Here is an 11,362-nt window from a genome sequence, read left to right as displayed (position 1 = left end):
AGACAAATCCAGACTTATGGTAAAATAAGTTTTTTAAGAAGTTTTCTCTAAAATATATTTTCAGTACCAAATAGATACCCAAGGAGTTGGCCTCAGAAGCATCTGAGTAACATAAGAAAAATTAGAAAATGTAAGGGAGCTCTGGTAGCCTAGTGGCAAGAAGGTGTGCTGCAATCCTGAAGGTTCCTGGTTCGAATCCACCAGCTGGTCCGCTAGAGAAGGAGGGGTGATTTCCTCCTGTGCCAGTCAGATCTGACTTAACGGTACACAACAGGAAAAAAATTAGAAAATACAGGTAAAATATTCTACTTAAACTTTGCTGGTTATTTAATCTGGGGATGATGGATACATAGGAGTTTAACTATTCATCTTAGCAGTAGCTTTTCATGTTAAAATGTTTTCGAAGAAGTATTATAAATGCAGTATCTGTTACAACATCTTTGTAATAACTGCAGTTCTGAATAAAGAAAATTAGTGAAGGTTCTTGTATTATAATTTAGATATTTAAGAAAGAAGAACTGCAGTTTCAATGGAGAGAATATGACAATAGGTCTTTAAAAACCAAGGCTGCTTTTATCTACTAATAATACTACTACTAATAATCTCAGTTCTAAATAGGAGGATAAAAGTAAATGCAAAAGGCATAAAAAGACAATCAACATCACTAGTAATCAGGAGAAGGAAAACAACAGTAAGATATCACTGTATATCTATCAAGATGGCTAAAATGGAGAAAAAGAACACACACACACACACACACACACACTGCAAACCAGTGGCAGCACCAACTACTAGTGATGATGCAGACGGCACATCATTCCTACATGGCTGTGGAATGCATACTGTTGTTAGTTGCCTTTGAGTTCACTTCAGTGATCCATAGGGTTATTGGTATGGTTGGGTGGGGTTTTTTGTTCTTAATACTATTTTATTGTGTGTCTGGTGGGAGTTTACATAGAAAATCAGACTCCCATCTAATAATTTTTACACAAATTATTCATTGTTATTGGTTGTATTTTTCACAGTATGTCACCATTCTCATTCATCCTCTTCTAGTTGTACCATCTTTTTAATATCCTAGTTTCTCTGTTCCCATCCAGTCTCAGTAATTTTGGGTCATTTGGCCTTATAGAGATGATTTTGAAAAGGAGCTCATTAGTCCTGACTTATATTTATTTTATGAGCCAATCTTTCTAAAAGATGACCTCAAAAGATGATTTTGGTTTAGAGTTTAAAAAATACCTTAAAGTGGTATTCTCAGGGAAGTAATTCTTGCCTTTTTGCAAATGTGAGTTCACATCTTTTATCAAGATCTATTTATTGTGGCCCTGATCAGAATTCTTCTGGTTTGAGAATAGGCAAGGCCATGGTTTCTGCATACTATAAGTCCTGTAGACCACTTTCTTCTCTAAGTCTTTTCCCCCCTCTTTCTCCTTTGTTCTGGATGAATAGAGACCAATAGTTATATTTAAGATGATTTCTAGGAAGCTGTTAAGAGCCCAGACATTAGTCACCACTGTGGGCATATACTTTATCAACTATATTATGCCAATGCATTGAATAGTCCAACATGACTATGGTGCTATGTCTTCAAACCCAGTAAACCAATCTCACTAGATGTTTGTCAATAGAATTTTTAAGTCATGAGTTTTTTAACTCCATCGAGTTTTTAAGATTTCATCTTTAAGAAACAGATTACCAGTGTGTCTTCTGAAGCATTTACTGGGTGCATTCACATTACCAAACTTTTGGCTAGTTGTTATGCATTTAACTGTATGAGTTACCCAAGAACGTCAAAAGTTGGCATAATACTCTGAAAAATGATGTCTTATCAAGCAGTATGTGATAGAATAGAGTCCATCTGTTGTAGTGTTGGGCAGTTATCACAAGGAAGTAAAGCTTATGCTCATACAAAGACCTGTACACAAATGTTAGTAGCAACTTGATTCATAAAAGTGAAAAGTGGAATCAGCTCAGATGTCATTTAGTGAATGAATAGTTAAACAAGCCTGTACAGTTGTAATATGGAAAACTACTCAGCTATAAAAAGGGAATGACCTATTGATACGCACAATAGCCGGGATGAATATTCTGGAAATTATATCGAGTATAAAAACCATAACCCCCATAATAGCATACTGCTTGATTTCACTTAGGTAACATTTTGCAATGGCAACATTTTATAAATGGTTGCCAGGATTTAGGGACCTGGAAGGAAAAATACGAGGAAGGAGGGTATGGCTACATAAAATGTCCTCATTGGAAGAGTGAGCATTTGAACCTAAGCATTATTTAAAATTGTGTAGAACATATGTGTGCAAGTAGAACTAGGAAAATATGAGCCAAGCTGGTAGATGGTATCAACATCATTTTCATGGCTGTGATATTATCCTGTAGTTTTGCAAGATAACGTTGGGGATAAAGAGGTACAGGGTACGTGGTACTCTTAATGTTACTTCTTACAACTGCATGTGAATCTGCCAGTATGTCAATAAATTTTCAACAAAAAATAAAAATTTAAAGGCTGATACTTTAACCTTTGTTGCGTTCAGAAAGTTCTTGGTGGGTGTTTTTTTTTTTTAACTTTTTGTTGTGCTTTGAAAGGTTACAGAGCAAATTGGTTTTGTATTCAGTCATTCACCAGGTTTTGTAATCTCACTGTGTCTGTTTTCTAATATGTAAATAAGTTTAATATTTTCCTTGAAAGACTGCTCTAAGAATTTATAAATCTTAAATACATGTTGCTGGGTGCCCTCGAGTTGACCACAACTCGTAGCAACCTTTTATGGACAACAGATCAGAACCTTTCTTTACCCTGCCTCCAGAATTGTTCATTTGGAAGTCCATGTGATACTCAATACTCTTCACCACCTCCCCAATTCAAAGCCATGTGTTCTTCGTTGATCTTTCTAATTCATTGTCCAACTCATTGTTATCGAGTTGAAACTGACTCATAGATGACTCTCCAGCAGATTTTCTGAGTCTGTAAACTTCATGGAGAGAATTTGCCCATCATTCATCTGTGGAACTGATCTGTGGATTTGAACTGCCGGAGAGATCACCTATGGGTTCGCAGCACACCTCCATTAGAGTCTATAGGGTTGTTATGTGCTGTAAAGTCAGAAATGACTACTAGCCAGCCCTCCACTGGGTTTTCAGAGCATGTAAGTTATATGGAAAGAGATTTCCCATTTTTCTCCCTTGGACCAGTTGGTGTCATAACTCTTTAATGTAGTAGCCATTTTAAAATTGAAATTAAATTTTTAAAAAAAAAATTTACCTTGGTTATGCAGCTCATTTTTCATAAGCACATTTTCTGTGACCTCTGGTTTTTTTTTCAGTTTTTTGCATCTTTGGGAATTTTCTTACATATTCATGTGTCCCATAGAAAATAGATAACGTTGATGTATATAATATCTCTTGTTAAGGAGAAAAATTGGGAAGATAAAACTAATGACCAAAAGATCATGCTTGGTTATCTCTGGTGTATGATTATCTATTCTCTTCCTAGTCAAGTGTAGCATATGATATCAAGAATTACTGACATGGAAGTTAATAACAATTTAAAATGATCAACAATTAGACCATTAAAGAGGAACATAAATTTTCATGGTGTTCTCTCATCACTCCTCATTTATCACCAAGGACACCTGCTGATTTTGAAATGTAGAGTGTTCAGGAAGAGCTTGGATTAGCTTTGTAATGAGATCTTCGAAAGACCAGCATTGTGCCACCAGTGAGTATGTGCATATCCAATTCCATGTATGTCTTTGATGCAGAGAATGAGCTTTCTTAAATATTGTTGTTATGTGCTGTCGAGTTGCCTGGTCTCATAGCGACCCTATGTACAACAGCCCTAAACCCTGCTCTGTCCTGTGCCAATCTTATTGTCTCTGACACCCTATCCCCGACTACCCCAGTCACTGAATCAATCCATCTCATTGAGGGTCTTCCTATCCTGTGCTGTCCCTCCACCCTTCCAAGCATGACATCCCTCTCCAATGACTGGTTCCTCCTTGCAACATGTCCAAAGTATGTCAGACGAAGCTTTAGAATCCCTGCCTCCAAGAAGCAGCCTGGTTTAACCCTCTCCAGGATGAACCTGTTCATTCTCTTAGCAGTTCATGGTATATTCAACATCACAGCTCAGAGTCATCAATTCTCCCATCATCATGCCCAGCTTTGTGGTGCATAGCAAGTGATTGCAAAGACCATGGCCTGTATCAGGCACACCTTAGTCTCCAGATTGATGTCGTTACTCTTCAGTACTTTGGAGAAGTCTCTGACAGCAGACTTTCCCAGTGCAATATGTCTTTTAATTTCCTGGCTACTGGTGCCAAGAGATTGTGGAGCCAAGCAAACTAAAGCTGTTTACAAGTTCAATCTCTTCACCATCTATCCTGATGCTGCCAATCAGCCCATTGGTGAGAATTTTTGTTTTCTTAATATTGAGATTCAATCCATATTGAAGGCTGCAAAAAGATAAAAAACACCCTTATAAAAAGCAAACAAGGGCTATATAGTACCTTTCATCTAAACTTGCCACAGAAAGCAACAGGGAAACCTGGATAAGATTCCCTTTTACCATCCCTACCTTACCCCATCCACAATGCTTAAAGGTTTTAAGAAGTGTACCAAGCAGCTTAATATTCCTGGAGCAGAAATGAAACATGGAGATTTAACTTGGTCCAGTGATATTAATCAGGACGTTCCATAGTATTTCCCCCCTTGAGGTATTTACTAATTTTTAAGATTTGTAGGGTAACAAATTGAGAGACTAAAGTAGAACTAAACATACTAGCAGTTGTTACCAATGCAACACCCTTTTTATCTCTTGACTGTTGGAACCAAACATGTTGATTCTGGATCTAAGCAAGACAAAATTGTTAACAATTTCAGGGTTTTTCCTCCCTCTATTAGGAGAAGGAATACACTTAGTTACTGCACCAAAAATAATTGACTGACACATACCAGTTCAGAAAGTTATATAGATCAAGAACGAATGGTAATGAAAAAGTTCAAGCTGAACTGAAGATGTTGTTAAGTGCTGTCAAGCTGTAGACAATTCATAGCAACACTATGAATGAAAGACCTGAGCACTGTTCATAGAGTTTCCAGAAGCAAGCCATTTCAGAAGTGGATGCCACTCTTGCTTGTTTTAATTGGGAAGCTCCACCAAACACTGTCCACCATGAGTAACCATTATCACATTTGGCACATCAGTGTCACAGCGTTTAGCATCACAGCAACCACGAGTTACCTCTGTACAGCAATGCACTGGCCAGTGCTATACCACCTAGAAGAATGTTTGACAAAAAACAATTTAAACCAGGCCTGAGGGCCGCAGATTAAAATCACCCATCTTGGGCTTGGTAGCATAAGTTTCTGTCCACTTGGCCAACATAGCTCTCTCTTTGTTGTCGTTATTATTGTTAAGTGCTGTTGAGTCATAGATGACTCATAGTGATCCTATAAACAGAAGACCTGAGCACTGTTAATAGAGTTTCCGGAGGCAAACCATTTTAGAAGTGGATGCCACTCATGCTTCCAAGCTTGTTTTAATTGGGAAGCTCCACTGAACAAACACATTGGCAAAAAATCAAGGCCTAGGAATTGATGGAATCCCAATTAACATGACTTAATTTTGCTTATGTGAAACCTAACAACTTGACCAAGAAGTCTGAATGGAGCAAGGAAGCACTGCTTGGTTTAAAATCTAGAAAGGTGTGCTTCAAAGTTATAACCTTTCTCCACACCTATTCAATCTATTCAATCTGCATGCTCTGCAAATAACTTGAGAAGTTTATGAAGAAGCTTCAAGACTAGAGAAAGACTCATCAACAACCTGCATTATGCAATGACATAATCTTGTTTGCTAAATGTGATGAAAACTTGAAACACTTGCTGCAGGAGATCAAAGACTGCAGCCTTCAATATGGATTTTATCTTGTTGAACATCATGAAAGCATATATCCTCCCCATTGGGACAATTGTTAAGTGCTTTTGGGCCAGGAACCACTCAGAGTGACTGAACAACAGATCTGAATTGTATTCTTTGCCTTCTTTATCATCCCGGACACACATTTGAGCCCATTGCTATTGACACCATATCAGTCCATCTAATTGAAGGTCTTTCTCTCCTTGACTGACCCTCCACATTTCCACTCATGGTGTACCTTTCTAAGGAATAACTTCTCCTGACAACATGTCAAAGATATGGGAAAATGAAGTTTCACCGTCTTTGCCTACAGAGCATACTCTGGTTGCACTTTCTCCAAGACATACTTCTTAGTTCTTTTGACAGTTACTGGAAATTCAGAACTCTCCCCAACTCAAGTGCATCAATTTTCCTTTCATTCTTATCGTCCAGTTCTCAGATGCATACATAGCAGATGATTAGAAAGACTGGCTTGAATCAAGTACACTTTCAACTGACATAATTGTTCTTCAGGAGTTTGGAGAAATTCCTGGCAGCAGAATTTCTCAATGCAATATGACTCTATGATGCATCTATCACAGGCAACATCATGATAGATGGGGAAAAAAATGAACTTGCCAATGAGCTGGGCTGATAAGTATTATAAATGGAGAAGAGATAAATTGTCACCTATTCCATTTTACTTTGATCTACAATGAATACTGTTGTACCAGCAATTAAAAAAAATAAAAATCAAAAGATGTATTGAGGAAATCTGTCAAGGACATCTCCAAAGTACTGTGGAACAGTGATTACTTTTTACTTTCTTATTTTTTTTTTATGTGTACCATTAAATCATATCTGACTAGTACAGGAGGAGGTTGTCCCTCCTCCAGAAGAGCATCTGGTGTAGTCAAACTACGTACCTCTGGGATTGCAGTGAAGCTTCTTACCACTAGGCCACCAGTGCTCCCTAATTTTAGAAAACAGTGCATAGGGATGTCTGTATGAAACACAATGCAAATGAATAGTGTGAAACACAATGTATATGAACTTGTAAGCAAACCAATATAAAATGTAATTTAAAAAAACCAAACTCAGGAACTGACTGGAAAAAACAAACAAAAAAACAACAACTGCTAAAGTCTACCTGGTCCAAGTCATGATATTATCAGTTATTTGTTATACATCTGAAGATTGTATTGTAACCAAGGATGACAGAAGAATCAATGCCTTTGAGTTATGCTCTTGGAAAAAAAAATTGGAATAACCTATGGAATGCCATGCCAAAAGAACCCCCTAAAAATGTTTTGGAGAAAGTGCAACCAGGCAAGGATAGTGAAAGTTTATCTCACATATTTTGGACATGTTGTAGGAGGGACCAATTCTTGATAAAAGATAGCACACGAGTCAAAAACCTTCAAGGAGACTGATTGACACAGTGACTTAACAATGGGCTCAAATACATTAGAGGTGATGAGTGTGGCTCATGATAGGGCAGGGTTCAGATCCCTTGTTCATAGGGTCACTGTGAGTCATTGTTGACTTGTTCGTGTTGTTATGTGCTGTCAATAACTTGTGACTCATGATCCTATGCACAAGAGTTTTGAACTCTTTCCTTGACTGAGCCTATCTCACTGTTCATGATACACCTCTCCCCATTACCCCAGTTACTATGCCAGCCCATCTCATCCAGCGTCTTTGTCTCCTATTCTGTCACTCCCTCCTTCCAAGCATGATGCCATTTTCCAAGGACTGGTCCCTCCTGGCCACATGCCCAAATGGAGCTTCAAACTCCTGGCCTATAAGGAACATCTTGGTTTCACCTTCTCTAGGACAGACCTATGCACCAGAGAGCTGGACAATGACTTTGGGATGATAGAAGTAGAATTAATGCCTTTGAACTGTGGTGCTGGAGAAGAGTATCCTAGAGAGGTTTAAGCCAAGCTTCTCCCTGAAGGCAAGGATTCTGAAGCTTGTCTGACATGTTGCAAAGAGAGACTAGTTCTTGGAAAGGGTGGAGGGACAGTGTAGGAGAGGAAGACCCTCAATGATATGGATTGATTCAGTGACTGGAGTAATGGAGGTAGGTGTGTCAGAGACAATAAGATTGGCACAGGATAGAGTAGGGTTAAGGGCTGTTGTACATAGGGTAGCTATGGATCGCTGGTGGCTGGATGGCACATAACAACAACAACAACAATGTTGCTGTGAGTTAAAGTTGACTCTGTCACCTCACAAAAACAAAAAGAAGTCTGTGAAGTTGAGGAAAGGGTGTATTGTACTATGAAGTTCAATTCAACGCAAATCATTGGCACATGTAGGAGCCTACTTATAGTTGACCCTTCAGAAGATTTTTGGAGATTGTAAATTATATGAAAGGAGACTTCCCATCTTTCTGTCTCAGAGCAGTTAATAATTTGAAGCCCCTGGGTTTTTTGTATGTGTGGGGTTTTTAAAAAAAATATTTTTATTGATTTTCATATAATACCTTTAAGTATCTTTATTCACATAAATTGTGTTTTATACAAACTTTCATTTACATTGTGTTTCATACAATCATTCATATACATTCTATTTTACATTCTTTTTATACTAGTTTATTCACAAACTTCGAATACATTTCTTTTCACACCAGATCCTTCCCATTTCTCTCACCCACCATCCATCAAATTGTGTGACTCCATGATTAATCTCCCTCCCCACACATCCCCACCCCTGTGCTTCCCTCCTCCACAGACCCTCCTTGGATCCTCATACTCATTCTACAATAATGCTTTATCCAATATTTGTCCTTATGGGACTGAGTTCGTTCACTCAGCATAATGCTTTCCAGTCCCTATTGCTCCTGCTCCTGCATGCTGCATTGTATTCTGCTGTAGGAATGTACCATAATTTCTCAATACATTTGATTGTGGTTGGTTTATTGGAGTTTTTAAATGCTTAGATGTATACACCAAACTAAATTTGCAGGAAGTGGGTGAAGTTTTAAAGACATGTTTTTATTTATAAATAATAAATATAACCAGGATGCATTTGAATAAACCATTGAATTTATGTTCTACCTTATTATTTCTGGTTTTGCTTAAAAATTACAACTAAAGCCCTGTACTCATTTTCAACCATTACAGTATAAAAATTTTGTGGTATTTTAAAATTAAACATGATAAGCACTTACATTGAAAATTATCATGTAAGTTTGATTACAATAAATAAACCAAGAAAAAGCTCAGTAGATAAATAACAGAAATTTACACAAGAAAACTTATAATACAGTGATGGGGCTACGATGACTTTATTTTTTTTTTTTTTTAGGAACTAAGTGTCAACAGCCTAACTGGTTGGTGATCCATTTAGTTTTAATTTTATTCTTGGTCAAGTTTTCTCCAAAGACTGTTGATCATTTACTGAAGCCTCTGTTTTTTAGTTGATAGTGCAGTTCCTTACACACTAGGCCAGGAGATGAAAATTAGACAAGTCCAGCCAAAGAGAAGGGTTCTTGAAAGCACCTGGCAATTCCATTTATTTCACCAGAAATAAAGAAAAACTACAAAGCTGTTGTTATTAGGTGTCATCAAGTCGACTGTGACTCATAGTTATTCTATGAGTAACAGATCTGAAACTTGCCCTGTCCTGTGCCAGCCTCATGTCTCTGTCCTCCTCTAGCCTGTTAATGGTGGTCACTGTGTCAGTCCATCTCAGTAAAGATCTTCTTTCCTTTTGTTCACTCTCTACCTTTCCTGCATAATAGCCCTCTCCAAAGACTATTTCTTTCTGAAAATATGCTCAAAGTAAGTGAAAGTTTCATTCTTGCCTCAGGTGGCACTTTGTCAAGACACAGTCCATTGGATAGTCAACTCTTCTCCAGCATCACAATCCAAAGGTATCTGTCATCCTTATTTAGTGTAAAACTTCCACAATGCATAGCAAGCAAGTGAAAACACCATGGCTTAGATCAGATTCAAAACTCAGTTGAAAAAACCCATGGCTTAGATCAGATTCACAGTTCAGTTGAAAAAACCCATGACTTAGATCAGATTCACAATTCAGTTGAAAAAACCCATGGCTTAGATCAGATTCACAATTCAGTTGAAAATATCATGATGTGGCTCAGATACACTAGTCTTTAAACTGACATCTTTGTTTTTTAGAACTTTGGAGAGGTCCTTGACAGCTAATTTCTCTAACGCAACACTTCTTAATTTCTTTACTGTTGCTACCATGGGTGTTGATTGTGGATCCAAATAAAATTAAATAATAGACAACCTCAGTCTTCTCCATCTATCATGATCTTACCTATTGGCCAGTGGTGAGGATTTTTGTCTTCTTGATGTTGACATGTAACCCATATTGAAAGCTGTAGTCTGATATTCTGCAGCAAGTGTTTCATGTCTTCTTCACTTTCTGTAAGCAAGATTTTGTCATCTCCAGAATGCAAGTTTTTGATGAGTCTTCCTTCAATCTTAATTGCACATTATTCCTTATAGAGTCAAGCTTCTTGAATGATTTTTTTCAGCATACAGATTGAATAGATATGGAGGAAAAATTAAACCCTTACACATTTCCTGATTTTAAATCATGCAGTGTTCCTTTGTTTTGTTCAGACAATGGCTTCTTGCTCTATGTAGAGGTTTCACGTGAACACAATTAAGTGCTTTAGGATTTCTATTCTTCTCCATATTAGCCATAATCTGTTGTGATCCATTCAGTTGAATACCTTTGCTTAATCAATAAAACCTGTATGAACACCTTTCCTGATTTTAAAGCCATGCAGTGCTTCTTTTCCCATACCTATTCATTCTGTATGCTGTGCAAATTATTAGAGGAGCTTGGACTCTGAAGAGGAATGTGGCATCAGGATTAGAGGAAAACTCATCTATAATCTTTGGTGTGCAGCTAACTCAACCTTACTTGCTGAAAGTGTGGAGGACTTAAAATACTTGCTGCAGAAGATCAAACACTGCAGCCTTCAATATGGATTGCATCTCAAAGTCAAGAAAACAAAGAATCTCACCACTGGGTTGATTGGCAGCATCATGATAGATACTGAAGAGATTGAGCTTGTTAACAGCTTCAGTTTGCTTGGCTCCTCAGTCAACACTCTTGGTACCGGCAGCCAGGAAATGAAAAGACGAATTGCACTGACAAAGTTTGCTCTCTGAGACCTCTCCAGACTACTGAAGAGCAATGATGTCAGTCTGGAGAATAAGGTGCACCTGATACAGGCCATGGTCTGCAATTACTTGTTATATATATGAGAAAGCTGGACAATGAATAACTAAGAATGATAGAAAGAGAATTGGTGCCTTTGAGCTGTGGTGCTGGAGAAGAGTGTGAAATATACTATGGACTGCTAGAAGAACAAACAAGTTTGTCCTGGAGAAAGTGAGACCATCCTTCTCTTTGGAGGCAAGGAGTCTGAAGCTTCATCTGACATGCTTTGGG

The sequence above is a fragment of the Elephantulus edwardii genome, unplaced genomic scaffold, assembly GCF_000299155.1.
Source record: "Elephantulus edwardii isolate Elephantulus edwardi_28Jun2011 unplaced genomic scaffold, EleEdw1.0 scaffold00079, whole genome shotgun sequence".
In the NCBI taxonomy this organism is placed as follows: domain Eukaryota; kingdom Metazoa; phylum Chordata; class Mammalia; order Macroscelidea; family Macroscelididae; genus Elephantulus; species Elephantulus edwardii.
The sequence above is the reverse complement of the archived record's forward strand: the minus strand, read 5'-3'. Positions refer to the sequence as shown.